The sequence below is a fragment of the Ambystoma mexicanum genome, chromosome 1q (assembly GCF_040938575.1).
Source record: "Ambystoma mexicanum isolate Mex_15411 chromosome 1q, UKY_AmexF1_1, whole genome shotgun sequence".
NCBI lineage: Eukaryota > Metazoa > Chordata > Amphibia > Caudata > Ambystomatidae > Ambystoma > Ambystoma mexicanum.
In genome coordinates this window covers 1,226,817,963-1,226,840,340 of record NC_090922.1, presented here as the reverse complement: position 1 = coordinate 1,226,840,340, position 22,378 = coordinate 1,226,817,963, and the positions used below count along the sequence as shown (strand labels likewise).

Genomic DNA, 22,378 nt, shown 5'->3' with positions numbered 1-22,378 from the left:
CCTCACAGGAAGAGCAAGATTTATGGAATAGACGGGGGTGTTCTTTATCCTCCAATGAGGCTTTATGGAGACAAGATGGCACTGAAAAGCCAGTTATGCCTCTAGCATTATTGAAGGTGGAGTTGGAGCAGCGTCACTACCCCGTGCCCACGACTAGAGAGAATCGAGCAATATTCGATGGGTATACGCTCCATCGGATAAGTGCAAAAATAGACTTGAAGGGAGTCACGTTTGGGAGGTGGGGGGTGTGTTGTGTGCCAATCAGTTTAATTCAAGTGAAATTTGAAGTGAACATGATAATGTCAATGTACTGGCGGTAGAAATTGCTATAACAGAGCATATAGATATTGAGGTAATAAATGTATATGATCCTCCAGGTGGTGTATACACAGAGATAACTCAGGCACATATTTATGAAATGTTAATCAAACAGTGTGCAAAGAATAAGAATGGATTTTAATTGGAGGTGATTTTAATACATGATATAGAAATTATTCCATTGCTTAAGATGAAGTTATATCGGTGTGTACGAAGGAGGAAATGAAAGCACTCAACACCAAAATAGCTTGCTTGTGGGTTGAATTTTTAAATGATTTAAATGTATTAATAATGAATGGGTATGTGACAGGGGATGTACCCGAGGCTAAGACCTGGAGAAATCTGTCGAAAGCCTCCACTAGTGATTATTTTTTAGGTGCCTTCTGCTGCAGTGGATATGTGTGCAACATTTACCGATTTTAGAGATCACTCTATTTTATCTGTTTCTCTGCAAGTGGAAGCTTTAAATGGTAATCTGCGTGATAGGGTGGGTGCAGTCCAGACAAATGAAAGTTGAAACAGGCTGGGGTGATCCAATCGTAATCTGGCAGCTATTAAGAACTACACAGACACATTCGAAAATTCAGTTTGGGATGTTGATAATTCCTAATGACATTTTGGACTGGATAGTTCTATAATTGCTAGATTCCTTCCCTTGCCTAACTGTACATTTAGGAAAAATGGCAATGAAGTAGTTGCACATTTGATAAGAAGATCAAAAACAAAAAGAAGTAATTGCTACATGAACAGAGAAACATCATAAATAGTAATATATGCCTGTAGAAGATGAAGGTAAACACACTAAGCTAGTCAAAAATAGATATAAGAATTGGGTGAAAAGGTATAAAGCATCCTGCAACAATTTTGAATGGCAAGAAATGTAGGCGGTCGTAAATAAGAGGCATAATAGAAGACTGTGGGCTGCTTTTAATAAGAAAAACAAGATTCCAAGGTCACAACGGATTTGCTGCATTAGACCTGGCTCAAATTTCTTAGCACAAAATTTAACGCAGATAAACCGCTAGATCCCCCGATAGGTGGAATTACATTAAAATGTGACTGTGTTACTATCATTCATATCATACATGGCTTAAACAATATTGTGGGCCCCTGGACCAGAGAGAGTCTCCGGTGCAGTCATGAAGTCCAACCCTATAAGGTGGTCTTAATTGTGTATTACCTTGTTTCAGAAAATAGTTAGAACAAGACCCATACTTGATTCCTGGCGGGTTGCACACTTAATTCCTGTCTTTAAGAAAGGAGAGAGAGAGAGAGAGACATTCCTTTGATTTATAGGTTACTGTCCATGATTATAATTATAACGCACTTAATATCGAAGAGGTTTCTAAGCGCGTACCTGAGATACGAACCTGTGTTTTTCTGTGTCATCTTGCTTCCAAAACGAATGAGACATTATAGACAGATTTAGTAAAATCTTCTCCACTTTGCTCCTGTGTGAATGAAATGAGTGGGTGAGTGAGAAGTGGATACTGAACCGCTTTCCAATAGGATTTCGCAAAGGGTTATCTTTATCAATTAACATCTCAATGGCCAACACTTTAATACAACACAAGAGAGTTAAGGACGCTCCCCCCTCTATGCTTTGTTTGTAGATTTATCTTCAGCATTTGACACAGTAGATGGAACTAAACTGTGGTCAGCACTAGAAGCCTAGGGGGATTCCATGCAATTTGTTATTTTCGTGCCAACTTTTACATCGTCATAACGTTGCCTGAGTTAGATTGAACGGAAATGGCAAATTATCGGACAAAATGTCACTTAATAGGAGGGTCAGACAAGGATGTGTCTTAGCCCCCCTATTGTTCAACCTATTTATGGCTGATCTTAGGTTTGTCTTAAAGGAGAGTACAAACTAAGGGCAATATTGTCTCACTTGCTCCTGCACTCGATAATTTCTGCAACCACTCTTTTGCTACTGGGTCTTTTCCGTCCTCCCTCAAGCACTCCTTTGTGTGCCCCCTCCTGAAAAAACTTTCTGCAGACCCGTCTTGTCTAGCCAACTACCGCCTCCTATTGATCACCCACTTCCTTGGGAAACTCTTGGTGAACCATCAATCTGGATTCCAAGCATACAGAGGCACAGAAACTGCTCTTCTGAACACCTACAAGGAATTGCTCTCATCTCTTGATTCCAACTCTCCAGCTGTTCTCCTTCTACTTGATCTCTCCTCTGAATTTTATATGATGAACCACTCCATCCTCATAAAACGGCTCCACGATACCCTAGGTATCTCAGAGTGGGCACTGGACTGGGTGACCTCCTTCCTCAGTGATCGCCCATCCAAGGTTATTCTGAGTTTTTTCTCCTCCCCCACTTCTGTCTCCACCTACAGCGTCCCACAGGGCTCAACATTTCTCCCTGGCTCTTTAATCACTACCTTGCTCCGCTTGCACACCTCATCTCCACCTTCTCCCCAAACTTCCAGTGTTCTACAGATGACACACAAATCTTCTTCAAACTTCCCTCTGATCATTTTCTTATTTCCTCATTCATTCATGACTGCCTATCTGCCGTCCAGTCCTGGTGTACTTCCAATGATCTCTGCCTCAACGCCAGCAAGACTGAGATCCTTCCTATTGGGACTCCTGCTCCCTCTTTCCGTTCCTCACTCTGGCCATCTTCTATGGGCTCTTCTCCTTCTCCTGAAGCCAGAAACCTTGTAGTCATCTTCAACTCCTCTCTTTCCTTCCTCCCTCACATTCAGGACATTGCTAAGAAGGCCCACTTTCAAACCCGCCACCTCAGAGGAATTCTTCCTTTCCTCACTTTCCCCCAGAAGCTCAATGTCTCTAGGCTAGACTACCTTTTCCTTAACCTACCCTCTTCTTCTCTACGACCCCTCCAGCTAATCCAGAATAGGGCTGCAAGATTATCCTTGGCCTCAAGCCCAGGAACTGCATCTCTCCAGCCCTAAAAACTATCACTGGCTCCCGGTTGCTGCAAGGATCGCATTTAAATCGTTCTGCATCATCCACAAGTCTGTCTGGGGCCCGTGGACCACCTTATCTAAAACTTGCTCTCACTAAATACTCTCCCCCCAGATCTTTACGTTCCTCCGGCACCAACTCTGTGTATTCAGCGCTTCGCTAAACAGCGAGATGGTGGCCGATCTCTTTCCTCTGCAGGCTCCCCCCTATGTAACAGCCTCCCCCTTCCTCTTTGTCTTGAGCCAGATCTCCTCAAATTCTGGAAGCTCTTCAAGACTTTCCTTTTCACCTCCTCCTTCCCTCCCTCCCCTGCTAAATCTCACAGTCGCTGAGATTGGGGACCAGTGCCTCTATGTGTCCTCCTGGGTCCTGCCCTTCCACACCCAATTACCTACAGCCTCCACCTTTCCCTTGGCACCCCCGGCCTATGCCACCACAGGCATGCACTTACTTATTTATTGGTGGCTGACCACTCCACGTAAGCAATTACATTTGCTCACTCCCTAACACTTCCCTCCTGATACACCTAGCACTTATGCCCTGCCACCGCCCAGCCCTTCTCTCTCTGCACTTGAATGTACTGAATGCTCACAAGGCCTATTAGGACTGCCTCTATCTTTCATTGTTATATTTGATTTTCATTCCCATGTTCCTTCCCTGTTGCCCTGTGGGTGATTTGAAACACAAGCGCCTTACAAATGCACAATAAATAAACTGTCCCTCCAGGCTGGGCCATGCCAAAATGAGTTGGCTCTCATATGCCGATGACATTGTGATATATGATAACACATTTATGGGAATAAGTTGAAGAGCAAAATCTTTATTGGCATATGCGAAGTGTAATGGACATAAGGTAAACATGAAAAAACGAGGTTAATGTGCTTTGGAAATCTAAAATATATAGAGAAAATATCCATACAAGGAGAGGAAGATCGAAAAAGTGGACATCTATTGTTACCTGAGTTATGAACTGGAAGCAGGAAGAGGTGCGGGAGAGTTGTTAAGGCAGAATCGTGTGAATGCTTTGGCGTTTATGCTTAAAATTAAGCACTTTACATTCTGCACAGCTGGCTATAGTCTCACTGGTATTATACTCATCTACAGACAGAAGTTGGTCGCTAATATGCTGTACACTTTGGAGACAGCATAGATATGGAGATCTAGGCAAATAAATTGGAGGGATTCAGTTGGAGGAATTTTCCTAGGACTATCTAATGCTACGCCCGTGGAAGCAATAAGGTTAGAGCTCGGGCTAACCTCTCTATCCACTTTAATAAAAATCAATAAAGGTAGCCTTTCTATTAAAAGCAGATGAAAGCTTGTGCAGAAAAATGGGACTGGGCCATGGGTCACACTTACATAGCTAAATTGAAATCTCTACATGTCTTCCCCAAAATGTGTTTCCCATATAAGAACCCTCAAAGATATATCTATCATTTCTCGACTCCTGTTCTGAGAAGAGCATTGATGCGTATTAGATTTAACAAACTGAAGGTGCTAGCAATCAGGGGGGCATGCATGGGAACGTGTAGGCTGTGCAGCGAAACCAAATACATGGAGACTATAAGACACGTCATTAGGGAGTGCCCTGCTATGTGCGGCGCTCAAGTATGGTATTTTGGAGAACCTGTGGAAGACATGCAGCAAATCCGCTAGGAAAACCTTTGGATGAGGTGTGTCAGGCCGTAGCCCATGATGGTACTAGCCACAATGAATGTGTGGAATGAAGCAGCTTCTGGGCTGAAGGCCTTGGAAAAAGGATTAGGTTAGTGGGGGTCATTTTGAGTAGTTTAAGGAAAAACCCCAGAATTATTGACAGGTAGCATGGGTGGATATTTGATTTTATTTTTAGGTAAATACATTTGAGGTGTTAATGATGATTTTATTTTGATATTTATGATCTCATATTATCATTGTTATAGTAATTGTTCTCTTGTATTAAATTGTGTGAAAAATTAGTGATGTAACTGCAACACATTAAAATAAAAAATTATGTATTTTGCTCCAAGGGTGCCGACAGTGTTGAGGATGTTTCCCGGACATTTTCTTCGGGGTTATTGTGAATTGTGGCTTCTGGTGAGAACCAAATAATATAATTGAAGATGAATTACTCTTTGCTAAACTTTAGGTGCTGCCCACACACCTCTCTTTTTTTAAATTAAAAACTGGAAGAATTACCACACAAAGGAATTAGTGCCCTCCAAGTCCCCCTACTGACTCTATGAATGGGGACTAACAGTGCTGTTACTGCACTTATATATGGGGTATTCTGGTAATTCCATCAGACTGTGTGGCAGTAACAGTAAACTACCGCCAAACTCTTAATGAGTTCCCATATGCTGTTACCTTTGCCACCATTCTCCTAAAGGATCCCCCAGTCTGAGATGGAGAACCTTTGTCCAGCCAGCTTGCCCCTCTGGCTGCTCTCTCTGGAGAATGATTGAAGCATGAGGACTATTGTAAGGACTCTCATGCAAGGTGGTCCATAATAATGACTTTGCCCATTTCCTCCAGGTCCGTCTGATACTCGGGTGAAGCCAAGGCTTAAACATGCTCATCATTTATAAATATTCTTCAAAGGCCTTTTTAGATCTATTTTCTGAAGGACAAAGAGGACTGCCTATAACTTTGGGGGCAATATTTCCTAAAATCCAGACTGACGTCCTCCTTAAGGGATTTCTATTCGAGGTTCAATGTTCCCCGCACATCCTCCTCAGGCCGTGGCTGAGTAACCTGGTTAGTCAGCACTGATCTTGGTATAATTATCATTAAAAGATGGATCTAGTACCGGTGTACCTTACTTACCTTTTGTACATCTTTAATTCCTTAACCTCAGACTAATAAACATCTGCCAAGCTGTTGGCCGTTAGTGCAGGTAGCCACCGTGGTGTGACTCGTCTTTTGTGGGCTTCGGTATCTAAAGTGTTTTCTACAGCTGAATTCCTGCCTGACTGCGCCAGACTTTACACAGAAACCCGAGCATTGAGAACCGGTATGCTTTTTGCTCTTCGCATGCAGTTGTCAATATTAAGTCGTTTTTCCACAATTGTCTCCAGAACCAGCAAAAGCTAAGACTGTTTTAAAATGATGATACTTTTGGAATGTGTACTACTCGCCAGCTTGCAGGCGCGTGCGAGCCGTTGAAGTCTGGGGCGGAGCCGAGCCAGAGGTTTGGGTTGGCTCCAAGAACCGAAGCCTGAGCCAAGCCAGTGACCGCGTCACAGTTTAAACATACAACAGAAGCATTTGAAAACGCAAAACATGCATGGAGTCCCACGGTAAATCAACACGGCACGGAACGGAACGAGTATTGTATCTGGTTTGAGCTCAAGCCTTCAGATGAGCGCGCTAAAGAAAACCTTGACCTGGACTCGGCTCTTCCTACACAAGGGCCAAGACAGACATTCTGGCGCACTTGTTTTTCCAAAACAAAACTTATCTTCATAAACTATAAAGCACACAACCATAAATTGTGATTGAATAAAAATGCGTCACAGTAAGTGATTTAGTCCCTGAATGTGTTGTGACCTCCTTTTGTGAGACCACTCTAAGCAATCTTCATCATCATACCTACACTTAGCCCTGTCTGCTTTCATGTTATTTGTCTCATTGCAGACACTATTATTTTGTGTTGCTTGCTACTCTCATAAAACATTTAATTTCTGTCTAGTTTGAATTTGTTTTTTTTTGGACCAGGAGTCATGGCAAATAACTGAATGTGGTCAGACTGCACGACATGCTGCACAGAATACGTTTCCCCCATGGTTCATGTGGTCTGGAAATCCCCTGTCCAATGAAGCTCCCAGCACTTATTTGGATATACGAAACCTATGCGCTTTTGTGCTTCAACCATTTTAGTGTGCAATTTTGTTCTTACAGAATATTCTGTCTTCCCTTGCACAGCAGACTGTGTGCAGGCATTTAATCTTCCTCACCATTGAAACAATGGCCCTAGTCTTGGTCTGGAACCTCTTGGGGGAAAGAGGCATAGCAGAGAAGTGGGATGGGGGGGCAGAACAGGGTCGCTGGCTTTCACCATATCTGTAGGCCCAGCTCTGTAGATCTCGAATTCCAATAAAAAACGCGATTAGCGTGGCAGGGGTGCCACTAGCAATCATTACTCTCCACCCTGGACTTTGGCATGAGAGTTGCCTTCCTTGTGGTGTGTGACCCTTCCACGTGTCTTGCCCCTTTAAGGGGATGTGTCCCTCCCATGTGTGTTGCCCTTTTAATGTGGGCCATGACTGTGTCATGGCACAAGCTAATAAATGGAGCCCTTGCAGGCACGTGCATTAGAACAGCTGCAGACTCCCGAAGAGGAACGACAGTCTGTCTCTCTCATTTAGGCCTACAGGCCCACACGTGTGAGCGTGGGCCTGCAGGCCATGATGCCGTGGGACTCTCGTGCCAGTACGGTGGCATAGGTCCGCATGGTCATGGGTATGGCTCGCCCTGCCCCCACTCGAGACGCTCTATGGTGCTGATGCCCCATACCACCCTTGGGCCTGCAGGATACCCATAGCAATCCCCAACACCCAGAGGCACTGTGCCTCTCAGGTGCTGACGACACATAGCACCCTGGGGCCTTCTGAATGTCTATAGCAGGCCCCCTATACAACAATGGCCACGAGGACGGAACATGAGGGGCTCCTTGTCCCCGCTGGTTCGCAAGTTTTTTTCTCTTTTTTGTTGTGGATGATGAAGGAAGGAGGGAAGGAGCTGTCCCCTGCTGGGGAGAGAATGCAGCATGCGGCAACCATCAATGTGCGAGAGAGGGGCATCCCTGTGGCGTTGCCCTTAAGCAGCACTGGATTGCTCCAGCCACCGGGAGAAAGCCACCTCGGGTTGGGTGTAACACCAGCTCCCCCCCAAGAGAAAGGAAGGAGCATGACTGTCCGGGCATCCACAAAGGTGCCCGGGCCACTGGGTAGTGACCAATATGTGCTCTGGTGCAGAGCAAAAGCAGTGGAGCGCCTGCCCGCCCACTTGCGGTACAGCAACCGACAGTTCATGAGCACTTGAGAGTTAACTAAACCAACTTTCATGGTGATGCACAATGGTGAAGAAGCCAAGCCTGGAATGAGAAGGCCTAGACTGAGCTATTCCTCAGCTCGGATGAAGGGGCAGGAGGAGCTATGTGTGGCCTGCAGCGATAAAAGCACTCACATGTGAAGGCTGCAAAGGATTTTTCTGCGCAGTATCACCAAGAATGCAGCAGCCCGCAGCACAGGGATATCCTGGGCCACTCTCCGGTGGAAAAGGGGTAGCACCTTCATGTTGGCGCTGTGAAACACAAAGAAACAACGTGACCCCACAGGGATCCCAGGGCTCTGACAGTGAAATCTAAAGTGCTCACGACATCGTAGCACCAGGGAAAGGGAGAAGCACTTCCAGCAAGAATCCATCTGTTTGCAATGGCAGGTATTTCAGTATTTTAAGAGACACTCATCCAAACAACCAGGTGCAATGTAAAGGCACCTAGTTCATACATCAGGCGTGCACCCGGGTCATGCTTCAGTAGTAGGAGCACCACCTTGACAGGTTGTGAAGAGAGTGCACTGCAATGCTGGACCTGGGTGCATGGGCGTAGGACATGGGGGGGTTAGGGGGGACAAATCCCCCCCACAATTTTAAGTGGGGGGGTGTAATGTCATTTATCCCCCCAGAATATATGGTGTGTCGTGCAGGGATCTGTTTTTGAAGTGAGGGGAGGGACTGCTTACTATGTAAGCTGCCCTCTCCCCCCTGGCCCCCAAAGCATGGGGGCAATACCCTGGGGGGCAGATGCTGCCCCCAGAGTAGGGGGGCAAAAAAAAGGTTTTATTCTTTTAAAACATAGTTTTGGGTGGGTGCGGGTGGGACCACTAGCCACCAGGGATTTTTGCAAGGGGGGGGGTGGCCCTCTCCCCCCCACCCTAAGTGGATGGGGTGCACCTTATGTAGCCCTCCATGGGGGCAGAATTCTGCCTCTAGGAAGGGGTACATGAGATGCCCTCCATCCATTTGGGGTGGGGGGGAGAGGCCACTGCAAATATTGGCAGATCCACCCCTCCCAAGCCTGGGGCAGTACGTTTTGACCCCCCCAGGGGCAGATGGCCACACACATGTGCCCATCTGCCCTTAGGAAAGGGGCAAAACAAAAATAAAACAAATTATAACTTGTTTTGGGTGGGTGTGGGGGGCCACTGAACCACCATGGATGTTTTTAGTGGAAAGGGGTGTGGCCCTCTCCCCCCACCCCAAATGGATGGGGGGAATCTCATGTAGCCCTTCCTTGGGGCAGATTGCTAGCACGTTTGGTGGGCAGAGGGAAATGTCTCTGAAATTTAGTGGGAAAAAAACTCAATTTTTTTGAGACATTTCACTCTGGCCGTCCTCTGAAACACGCTGCCAACAACACATGTCCTACCATCCTGCATTCCCACAGGTGTCCCGACAAAAACGGTACCTCACATGTGTGAGTGCACCTACCTGGGCGCAAAGGGAAAAGGCTAACCCACTGGTAACCCCAAGCATTTCGGCAGAGCAGATTTTGCTCATGTGGACAACATACAGATTTGGGCGTAGGGTGTCAAAGCCACCAAGGAAAACAGGGAACCCCATGCATTTCCAAAAAGAAGACACCCGTGGGAATCCAGAGGTCTGACTTGTGCTAATCGCCCCAGAATGTATTACCCACAATCCCCGGCAAAGTCTGAAATTTGGTGAAAAAACAACAATTTTCAGACATTTCCCTCTTGCCACCCACAAACACGCCGCCAAAACCACATGTCCTACGTTCCCATGGGTATCCGATGTTAACGGTACCTCACATGTGTGGGTGCACCTACCTGGGCACAAAGGGAAAAGGCTAAACCACTGGTAACCCCCAAAGGGTTTGGGGAGACAACCTACAGATTTGGGCCTAGTGTGTCGCAGCCACAAAGGAAAACAGGGTACCCTATGCATTTCCGAAAAGAAGACACCCGTGGGAATCCACAGAGGTCTGACTTGCATGAATCGCCCCAGAATTTATGACCCACAATCCCAGATAAAATGAAAATTCTGTTTTTTCCACTAAATTTCAGACTTTGCCAGGGATTGTGGGTCATAAATTATGGGGCAAGTCAGACCTCTGTGGATTCCCACGGGTGTCTTCTTTTTGGAAATGCATGGGGTTCTCTGTTTTCCTTCGTGGCTTTGACAACCTAAGCCCAAATCTGTAGGTTGTCCACATGAGCAAAATTCCTGAAAATCTGCTGTGCGAAAAGTCTTGGGGTTAGCAGTGTTTTAGGCTTTTCCCTTTGCACCCAGGTAGGTGCACCCACACATGTGAGGTACCGTTTTCATCGGGAAACCTGTGGGAACGCGGGAAGGTAGGCCATTTGTTGTTGGCTGCATGTTTCGATGGGTGACCAGAGTGAAATGTGCGGAAATTGAGGTTTTTTTTCTGTAATTTTCCCGATTTTCCCCCCAAACTATGGAATCTTTCCCTACATAGTTGTTGCCTGACCTGTGCAAATCACCCCTTCCTAAACTTGGAATATTGTCTACATTCCAGAAATGTATGCCTTTCTTGCTTCCCATTCAGCTTTCCTAACTTTTTCTTCCATTCCGTCCACGCATGTCCTATTGGACAAAAAACGCCAAAATCGCCTACCTCTCACAAAACGGCTCATTAGCATATCAAAATATGCTATTTTGGTTTCCACTCAATCTGTTCTTGAAAGCCTGGAAAATGGCAAATCCAGCACAGCAAACCATTTGTTCCTAGCTCTTACAAGGAAAACACCACAGGCTTCTTTGTAAAACATTTTATTGGCATTTTCTGAAAAAAACCCAAATGTTCTCCTTTTTGGTTATTTTCTCAACCCCTACAGCAAACTAGGATTCCTGGGTGGCGTTATGACTGCCTACATGTGGGGAAAAAAGGAACCAACTTTGGCCGAGATATCTCATGTAACAAAGAAGTTACAAGGGATTGAATGGTGACATACCGAAATCACCAAAAAAGGCCTTGGCACTGGGGGGAAATACCCATGGCAGTTAACGGGTTAAGATGGTAAAGCCCAAGGAGATATCATTTGTAAGGTAGCTCAGTTAGTTAATTCTCCAAATGCAGATTCTGCACAAGAATATGTAACACCTGTGTTCAGCCCCTGGCTTAATCTTCCGGTGGGATAATAGGCAGAGTGAATGCATTCAGCTTCCGATTCAACACAGCATTTTCCAGGTCAATTGGTTCAGAAAAAGTGGTGGAAAACACTATTATGGTTGCTTTTTCTAATTGGCCAGATTTTCGTGCATTTTCTGGGTGGGGTTTGGGAGCCGAGTGGACACACCAGGACCCCCTGTATTTCCCGCTCCACCAGACAAATGCAGCCTTACTGCCAGCATGGATTCTCATGCTGGAAATAAGGAAAGGGATTCCTTTGGGATCTGCTTGGAAATGAAACCTGGTTAAAGCGGGCGGAGTCCAGAGGAAGCCATTGTCAATTCCGCCAGCAATCGCTAATTGTGTGAGGTATTTACACTCTTCCAAAGTGGAAAAGCAATGTGATTTCACCTGCCTTTTACGCTAAAATCTTCAATTTTGTGGCGAAAAGTTAAAACGTGCGCCAATGGAAGTGGTCCACTCCATGCAGTTTAATTTGCAACTTGATGCTTGGGGGTTTTGCGTGATGCTACACATGTAATAAATAAATACATTTAACATGACCCCAGATAAATGCCAATTCGTGATCAGAATGAGTGAGCATGGCATGTCGCTGGTAAGAGGGTGTCCTGTGCTTCTTGAGTGCGTTGGCAAATGCCCTTAATTGCCATCTCGCGTTAAGCAGGTGCTGAAACCCCTCAGTGTGGATTGCGCAATAAGTCGACAGAGGTATTTCAAATGGCTAATTTCGCTCTTTGGGTGACATTGTCAAAGTGGGAGAATGTTGCCCAGCATGTACCACTTTCTCTGCGGAGTGAATTGTGCCCACCTCGAGGAAGAAGTGTGAAAAACCCACAAGGGCACTGTGCCCTGCTCTTTCTGTGTGTGTCTTTCGCACAGGGCGACAGATGCCGACTCAGATATGGGTAAGTCTCAGGTGGCAAGCCTGTACCCTAGTTGATGAGGCAAAGGATTCCAGATTTCTGAGGCTGATCACATTAGTAGCATTGCGTTACATGCCACCTGACAGGTATGTGTGATAAAGTTGCAAAGGAGAGCTGTTAGTGGGCTAAAGCAGGAGGCAATGTCTGCCCACCCTCAAAGGGTACGTGCAACCAAAAGTAATAGGCCTCTCCCCCCATCATGGGTGTACGGGCCAGGTGCCAAAACATAGCAAGAATGCCCTCCAATCATCCATGCCCATGAGTAGGGTACCCCTCGTGCTCCAGGAACCCTCTGGAGCAGCCTCTGTTCTTTCCAGGTGATACTAACGTTATTTAAAGCCAGAAGTCTAAAAGGTAATCACTTAACTGCAGCTGGAAATTAGCTCCTGGCGTGATCAATATGTCTTAACCAAGTGTGACATCATCCCCTTCCTTTATAAGCAATATGTGTGCTCTTGCGTTTCTTCATCCACTGAATTACTGTTAGAAACAAAGGCAAGAGTTGTGTCTCTTGTGTAGGCATTAGGAAGGCAGTTGCCAGCCTCAGGCATAATATGCCCATGTTCTTCCAATATTGGCTAGCTGTTGCCCTCTTATGGCCAGGTATAACCATCATGGCAGTGACTGGCAAATGCCGTTCCCCTGCAGACAGAAAAGCGGGAATAAGAGGCCATTTCAAGACACGGAACAAATAGAAGTTAAGACAGACTGCAGCTGCCTTTGCTGTGTTAGGGAGAATATGTTGAGTGTTCAAGCAAGGAGGTATGTATTAAGCAAGCAAGCAGTGAGACAAGGGAGAGGCAAAGAAAGGCCAGAGGGGCTCTTTGAATAATGTTACAGGGCAGAGGACCCATGCTTTGCCGTCCTAGTAACATATGAGAGAATCAAATAGATCAGGCTTTGCAGCAAATGTTAAACGAGAAAGGAACAGGGTCCAGCTCTGCATTTAGAATAATGAAGGCAAAGAAAGACTAGGCTCTGAAGCCAGCATGAGAAAGAGTAAGAGGGACCAGACTCATCGTGAGAGGCTGGCCCGGCCTTCGCAGGGGCGCTAGAGGGGCAGCCCACATAGTGATCACCCCCCCAGGGCCACATACACCCCACCTACTAGGCATCCCCCGGGTCCGACACATCCGGCAGTGGACCTGGGGAGTGCTTATAAGAGGGTGGGCTTGCGATCGCTCTTCCTCCTTGTTTGCTGTACCCCCCCGGAGGACAGTCAAATCAGCAACATCACACACCTAGTCCCTCTACTCCCATAACAGGGCTTACTCAGAGGTACAAACAAGATTTCCTCTTTCTTTGCAACCCCCATCTTTCCATTCCAAGAGACACACACGTCTCCTTGCCCTACACAAAAAAAGTAGCAACTTGCAGTTGGTAGAAAAGGCTTCAACTCCTTTATTTGGCAGGAGTCCACTTACAGGTGATCTGCCTCTTAACGAGCTGGCGTCCTAGCTGTGGCCCACTGGAAGTAATTGTTATTTACTCTCTCTTATGATGAGCTCATAGTCAGATGAAAAATCCAGAAATGCAACATACAAAGACATGTTCTTTGCTGCTGCATCCTTTAATTTTCTTCTGTTTTCTTTTCTTCTTTTCTCTTGTTTTATACCGTGATATTTGTAATTTAATACGTACTGCTATTTTAATTCTAATTTTGTGAAAAGTCGAGTTCTTTGACTAAAACACAATAAATAAATAAATAAATAAAGCAAAATCCCCAAGATGTCCTCTGTCCCCCCCCCCCAGATTTTATGTGGCTCCTACGCCCCTGTGGTCTCCTTAGCGTATCAGGCAGTGAGGACACTGCAGGTCACCTTGCCTGCATCTTTCCTATGAAGAGCTCTCGATGGCCGGCACTGCTCCTGCTTGCTGTGACGGAATTCCCCGGCTGCAGGATCCCAGTGGGTTCTGGTTGCCGCCTAGTAGTGGATCAACATTGTCCCTTTCAATGCACATATGATTGTTGTCACCAATTTGAAGTCTGACGTTATTGGGTTGATGTCTGGAGTCTTGTGGTCGCCCAACATGATGCTGTTGTCGGGAGATTACTTCTAAGAGTTCTAGTATTTTGCTTTGTGCTCGCTCCCAGTCTGCCCTTTCTGATGTAAAATCATCCTTGTAAACAAGGACCTGTTGCTCCAGGATCTGCATGCGTTCGCTGTCTTGTACCCTTGCCTGCATTACCTCCTCAACGTCTCTCTTGAGCCGTTGGTGCTCCTTCATTTTTCCGTCCAGAAGCTGGTTCAAGCAGAGAATCTTTCTGCAACAGCTCTGCATGCCCCTGCGTGGGAGTGGCCGCCTCTGACTTCAGCCCCTTTAGTTGCAGTCCTTTCCGGTACACTTCTCGACTGGCATCATACTTCTGCCACTTTGCATTCAGATATTCCACGTGCATAAGTTTCTGTTTTAATGCCCGGTTTTCTTCTTGAAGTTTACAGATGCTTCCCTGCAAATGAGCAGTTTCAGGATCTGGAAACTGTAGCTTATTATATTACTTGGTCTGCAGAAAATCATCGATTGGATCTCTGGCGCTCCTCTTTTGCTCCTCCAGGCATGTCACCAGCTGCTGGCACATTGCCACGGTGGTAGTCAGTTTCCACTGCAGGTGTTGGGACTCATCGGTAAACGAGCGGCACAGCACTTCGCTGGGGGTCTGCACCTTCTCTTTGTTGGCCAGGGTCTGCTGCAGCTGTAGGATCTCCAGCTCCTTATTGTGCTGCGGCCAGCTAGCCACTTCCTGCAGGTGCCGCTCCTTCTCATCCAGCTGCTGGCAAAGCTTTTGGACCTCCGGAGCTGTCCTCGGCGAGCACATTTACTACTTTCAGTTTAACGTCCAATTGCAAATTAAACATTACCACAAGAAAGTGGGAAAGGAGAAGGGCTGACTGATGCCCCTTAAAAAGTGGGACTGAGCCGGGGCCCTGCCGGGGCCCCCCGGTCCTACACAACATTGGCGGGACGCATTATCCCGCCGCGGCCGTAGCCGCGACGTTAGATGCGCCCGCCATTTTAATGTCAGGCGAGCTGACAGATGTGCTAGCCCGGCACAGCCTTGCTGTGACTAGCTGGCAGTCACTGTAAATTCCCCTGCTCACCCCTCATGTCAGGGGTCATCAGAGGAAGTCACTGTCACTTTGTTTGCCCTCCCAAGGTCACGATCCCCCATCTTAAAGGCCGTCTTTAATTGTCTAGTCCCTTAGCAGGTCATGGATCATCCTGCGGCAGGCCTCTGTCGTCAGCAGCTCCCCGTTGAGAACTAGACGAGTACTTTCAAACAAGAGAATGGCTTTTAGGCAGCAGAGGATCTGCCGGCAGTCCTGGATTGCCTCCACTGTGTGGGTCTGTACAAAACGTCCATACAGCACAGACTGGTTGAAGAGGGATGTGAGCACTCAGTTCAGTGTTCAGGGCCCTCCGTAGTTTCCTTGCAAAGGGACACACCCAGAACAGATGGTACACTGTTTCCTCTGCCGGGCACCCCCTTGGACAGTTCCTGTGTGGGCAGACCGTCTCTGCATGAATGCACGCACAGGTAGTGCCCCTTTCACCGTCAGCAAGGCAATGTCTTTGTGGATGTTCAAAAGTTTATCTGATGCCACATTCTCCCAAACCTGGGTGACTGTGTCCGCTGGCAGGTACTCAATGGGGTCTGTGATGTCCTTTGTCCTGCGTTCTCGGGGTCCACAATGTAGGTACCACCCCTTAAAGGCCGAAATCCCCCACAAATCTTTCCATCCCCCTGTAGTACCAGGGAAGTGACCAGTTGTAAGGGAGGGAGTTATCCCACTTGTCCCAGCCTCCTTCATGTTGGTGCGAGGAAGAAGCCGAAAAGAAGATAAGCAGAGTGGGTCTTATGGATGTTGCCCATCGACATCCTGATACAGGTGAATGCGAAGAAGGCCAGCAGTATAGTAGGGACGTCAGGGATTCCTTTTCCCCTTTGCAAGGCTCCTTGTGCATGGGTGTTCTTTTCACTCTGTCCATCTTTGCACCCCAGACAAAGTGGAAGACCATGGCATTCATGGCCCGCGCCACATTGGCTGGGAGAGGCTATGCTTGGGCCACATACTGAAGCACAGGCAGGGCATAGTTTCTAAGCACCAGATCCTTCCCTTCCATGCTCAGTTTGCGGAGACTCCAGAGACCCAGTTTCTGTTTAACCTTGGCCAGGCGTTCCTTGCAACTTTCAGTGCTGCACCCTCCTTCCCATACCAGACCCCAAGGATCTTGATGAATTCCTTCTCGATTGGCAAGGAAATGGGCTTCTGGTTAGTATCCCACTTTCCCAAGTGTGGTCTGGGATTTCGCTGCGTTGATTTTTGCACCTGATGCGTGGCCAAAGTCTTCACAGGTCCTCAGAAGCTCTGACACTGATCGACTGCCTGCGCAGAAGAGGGTGATGTCATCCATGTAGAGCGAACACTTCACCTCCCTTCTTGCGTCTCCTGGTGCCGGGATGCCTCTGATGTCTGGGTTATTCCTGATGTAATCCGCCAAGAGTTCTATGATGCAAACAAACAGAGGGGGCAAGGGAGGACAGCCCTGCCTAACCCCAGACTTTACTTGAAAGGGTCTGTTTTACAACCATTTACCATGACTGAACGGAATATGTCTTTATACATTACTTTAACATAATGGCAGAAGAATTCTCCCAGCCCAAACACTTGTAGGACCCTGTCCATGAACTCGTGGGAGATGCGGTCAAAGGCCTTCTCCTGGTCAATGCACACCAGTGCTGCCAGGACCCTGTGTTCCGTGACATACTGGATTGTGTCTTTAATCAGGGCGAGGCTGTCAGTGACCCTGCGTCCAGGAACCCCGCAGGTCCGGTAGGGGTGGACAATCTCACCAATGACACCTCTGAGTCAAGTCACCATTGTCTTTGCCAGAATCTTGTAGCCCACGTTCAGGAGAGAGATGGGCCTCCAGTTCTTGAGGTCAAACCTCTCTCCCTTCCGCTTGTACAAGATTGTGATGATACTTTCCCTCATAGACTGAGGCATGCTACCGCTTGCAACCATCTCCTTGTACACCTCTACTAGGTCTGGTCCTACCATGTTCAGCAGAGTGATGTAGAATTTGGCTGGGAGACTGTCACTTCCCGGTGTTTTACCTGCTTGAAAGATTTGGTCGCAAGGTGCAGCTCCTGCAGCGTAAGGGGGGCATTCAATGCCGCTTGCGCAGTTGTGGAGACAGTTCTTAGGATGCCTGATAAACTTTTCTGCCTGTTGTCCCACTGACCTCTTCTCTGCTTAGAGGTCCCCATAAAAGTCAGTTGCCACCCTCATTATGCCATCCCTTGTGTTACAGATGTGCCCCTTCTTATCATGCAGCTCAACCAATGGAGTGTGCGTAGCGTAGATTTTCCTGAAGAAGTTGCATTTCTCCCCTTCTCCAGGTTCTCCACCTTGGAACAGTAGATGATTCCTCTGGATTCAGTGCTGGCTCAGCTCTCTTGACTTCCTCCATGGGACCCCTTACGTCCCATCCCCTGAGTTGGAGATTGTGCAGTTCCTGCAGCTCTCGCTGCAGTTTTTTGCACTCCCTCTTCCTCCCCTGGGCTTTACTCCTCCCTGCATTCATAAAGTCCTAGACCCTTCCTTTGACCCATTACCACCACTCCCCTGTGAATGGAAGCCATCCTTCATTTCCTGCTACAACCTGTACATCTCTCTTAGGTCAGCCTCCAGTCTCTCTTCTCTCAGCAGGGAGCTGTTCAACTTCCAGGATCATGGTCCTGCTAGGCACTTGCCCGTCAGTTTACCCTGGAAGTGGATAGTTTGATGGTCAGAGAAGTGAACAGGTATCATAGTACTGTCTTCACCTCCCAAACAGTGAGGGGGAGACAATGTCTATCCTAGAGTGCAGGGAGCTCGGTGTGGGGTCCATTTCACTTTCCTTGGCTTCCTTTGGTGTGGTGGCCGGCTTGGGTGCCTCTGGTTTGCCCTCCTTTTTGCCTTTCTTGGGGGCCGCAGTAGGAGGTGACTCCTTCGGGACCTCCTGTGGCACCTCCTGTGGCATCTCTTCTCTCTGGAGGGCTGCTGCCTCTACATAGGACCTGGCCCGAGGTAGGTGCATCCACACATGTGAGGTACCGTTTTCATCGAGACACCTGTGGGAACGCTGGAAGGTAGGACATCTGTTTTTGGCGGCGTGTTTCGTTGGGTGGGCAGAGGGAAATGTCTCTGAAATTTGGTGGAAAAAAAACACAATTTTCATACATTTCACTCTGGCCACCCACTGAAACACACTGCCAACAACACATGTCCTACATCCTGCGTTCCCACAGGTGTCCCGACAAAAAAACTGTACCTCACATGTGTGAGTGCACCTACCTGGGCGCAAAGGGAAAAGGCTAGCCCACTGGTAACCCCAAGCATTTCGGCAGAGCAGATTTTGCTCATGTGGACAACATACAGATTTGGGCCTAGGGTGTCGAAGCCACCAAGGAAAACAGGGAACCCCATGCATTTCCAAAAGAGGACACCCGTGGGAATCCACAGAGGTCTGACTTGCGCGAATCGCCCCAGAATGTATTACCCACAATCCCTGGCAAAGTCTGAAATTTGGTGAAAAAACTACAATTTTCAGACATTTCCCTCTTGCCAGCCACAGAAACACGCCGCCAACACCACATGTCCTACCTTCCCGTGTTCCCACGGGTATCCCGATGTAAACGGTATCTCACATGTGTGGGTGCACCTACCTGGGCACAAACGGAAAAGGCTAAACCACTGGTAACCACTAAAGAGTTTGGGGAGACAACCTAAAGATTTGGGCCTAGGGTGTCGAAGCCACGAAGGAAAACAGGGTACCCCATGTATTTCCGAAAAGAAGGCACCCGTGGGAATCCACAGAGGTTTGACTTGCGCGAATCGCCCCAGAATTTATTACCCACAATCCCACACAAAATGAAAATTCAGTTTTTTCCACTAAATTTCAGACTTTGTCAGGGATTGTGGGTCATAAATTATGGGGCAAGTCAGACCTCTGTGGATTCGCACGGGTGTCTTCTTTTCGGAAATGCATGGGGTTCTCTTTTTTCCTTCGTGGCTTTGACACCCTAGGCCCAAATCTGTAGGTTGTCCACATGAGCAAAATTCCTGAAAATCTGCTGTGCCAAAAGTCTTGGGGTTAGCAGTGTTTTAGGCTTTTCCCTTTGCACCCAGGTAGGTGCACCCACACATATGAGGTACCGTTTTTTATCATGAAACCTGTGGGAACGCGGGAAGGTAGGCCATTTGTTGTTGGCTGCACGGTTCGATGGGTGACCAGAGTGAAATGTGCGGAAATTGAGTTTTTTTTTCTGTCATTTTCCTGATTTTCCCCCCAAACTATGGAATCGTTCCCTACATAGTTGTTGCCTGACCTGTGCAAATCACCCCTTCCTAAACTTGGACTATTGTCTACTTTCCAGAAATGTATGCCTTTCTTGCTTCCGATTCAGCTTTCCTACCTTTTTCTTCCATTCCGTCCACGAATGTCCTATTGGACAAAAAACGCCAAAATCGCCTACCTCTCACAAAACGGCTGATTAGCATATCAAAATATGTTATTTTGGTTTCCACTCAATCTGTTCTTGAAAGCCTGGAAAATGGCAAATCCAGCACAGCAAACCATTTGTTCCTAGCTCTTACAAGGAAAACACCACAGGCTTCTTTGTAAAACATTTTATTGGCATTTTCTGAAAAAAACCCAAATGTTCTCCTTTTTGGTTATTTTCTCTCAACCCCTACAGCAAACTAGGATTCCTGGGTGGCGTTACGACTGCACACATGTGGGAAAAAATGAGCCAACTTTGGCCGAGATATCTCATGTAACAAAGAAGTTACAAATGATTGAATGGTGACATACCGAAATCACCAAAAACACCCTTGGCACAGGGGGAAATACCCATGGCAGTTAAGGGGTTAAGACGGTAAAGCCCCAAGGAGATATCATTTGTAAGGTAGCTCAGTTAGTTAATTCTCCAAATGCAGATTGTACACAGGAATATGTAACACCTGTGTTCAGCACCTGGCTTAATCTTCCGGTGGGATAATAGGCAGAGTGAATGCATTCAGCTTCCGATGCAACACAGCATTTTCCAGGTCAATTGGTTCAGAAAAAGTGGTGGAAAACACGGTCGCTTTTTCTAATTGGCCAGATTTTCGTGCATTTTCTGGGTGGAGTTTGAGAGCCGAGTGGACACACCAGGACCCCCTGTATTTCCCGCTCCACCAGACAAATGCAGCCTTACTGCCAGCATGGATTCTCATGCTTGAAATAAGGAAAGGGATTCCTCTGGGATCTGCTTGGAAATAAAACCTGGTAAAAGCGGGCAGAGTCCGGAGGAAACCATTGTCAATTCCGCCAGCAATCGCTAATTGCGTGAGGTATTTACACTCTTCCAAAGTGGAAAAGCAATGTGATTTCACCTGCCTTTTACGCTAATATCTTCAATTTTGTGGCGGAAAAGTTAAAACGTGTGCCAATGGAAGTGGTCCACTCCATGCAGTTTACTTTGCAACTTGATGCTTGGGGGTTTTGCGCGATGCTACACATGTAACACATAAATACATTTAACATGACCCCAGATAAATGCCAATTCCTGATCAGAATGAGTAAGCATGGCATCTCGCTGGTAAGAGGGGTGTCCTGTGCTTCTTGAGTGCGTGCATTGGCAAATGCCCTTAATTGCCATCTCGCGTTAAGCAGGTGCTGAAACCCATCAGTGTGGATTGCGCAATATTAAGTCGACGGAGGTATTTCAAATGGCTAATTTCGCTCTTTGGGTGACATTGTCAAAGTGGGAGAATGTTGCCCAGCATGTGCCACTTTCTCTGTGGAGTGAATTGTGCCCACCTCAAGGAAGAAGTGTGAAAAACCCACAAGGGCACTGTGCCCTGCTCTTTCTGTGTGTGTCTTTCCCACAGGGCAACATATGCCGATTCAGACATGGGTAAGTCTCAGGTGGCAAGCCTGTACCCTAGTTGATGTGGCAAAGGATTCCAGATTTCTGAGGCTGATAACATTAGTAGCATTGCGTTACATGCCACCTGACAGGTATGTGTGATAAAGTTGCAAAGCAGAGCTGTTAGTGGGCGAAAATTGATACTCGAAACGCGTTGGGCCAGATTATATTTTGAATGGTTTTTGTTAAAAGTCTGAATAAATTACTGGTTTTCTGATAAACAGATGAATTTTCAAGTATTAATTGAGAGATTCCAGAATATTTTGCAGTCATAGCAAAGCATAGAAACTTACTGAAATTAAGAACCAAATCTTGTAAAAATCAATAAGGTTACTAGTGGTACCCTAAAAAACTCTATACAGTCCACGGCCCTTGTTGATAGTGTGCAGGGGACGCGGGTTTCCTCAATCAGGAAACCATTTGTCCAATTAGGAAGGCAGCTGCCAGCCTCGGGCATAATATGCCCATGTTCTTCCAATATTGGCTAGCTGTTGCCCTCTTATGGCCAGGTATAACCATCATGGCAGTGAGTGGCAAATGCCGTTCCCCTGCAGACAGAAAAGCGGAAATAAGAGGCCATTTTAAGACACGGAACAAATAGAAGTTAAGACCCACTGCAGCTGCCTTTGCTGTGTTAGGGAGAATATGTTGTGTGTTCAAGCAAGGAGGTATGTATTAAGCAAGCAAGCAGTGAGACAAGGGAGAGGCAAAGAAAGGCCAGAGGGGCTCTTTGAATAATGTAACAGGGTAGAGGACCCATGCTCTGCCGTCCTAGTAACATATGAGAGAATCAAATAGATCAGGCTTTTCAGCAAATGTTAAACGAGAAAGGAACAGGGTCCAGCTCTGCATTCAGAATAACAAAGGCAAAGAAAGGCTAGGCTCTGAAGCCAGCATGAGAAAGAATAAGGGGATCAGACTCATCGTGTGAGGCTGGCCCGGCCCCCGCAGGGGCACTAGAGGGGCAGCCCACATAGCGGGCTGCCTCTCTGATCACCCCCCTTGGCCATATACACACCACCTACTAGGCATCCCCTGGGTCCGACACATCCAGCAGCGGACCTGGGGAGTGCT

General features: G+C 47.1%; 1 protein-coding gene and 1 pseudogene across 3 annotated transcripts in view; one reads left to right on the top strand and one right to left on the bottom strand.

Moving 5' to 3' along the window:
* UBE2U (ubiquitin conjugating enzyme E2 U) overlaps nucleotides 1-22,378 on the top strand; it is a 727,435-nt gene that overhangs the window by 355,269 nt on the left and 349,788 nt on the right. The window lies entirely within an intron of this gene.
* Nucleotides 14,182-15,163, bottom strand: LOC138522969 (TNFAIP3-interacting protein 2-like; annotated as a pseudogene).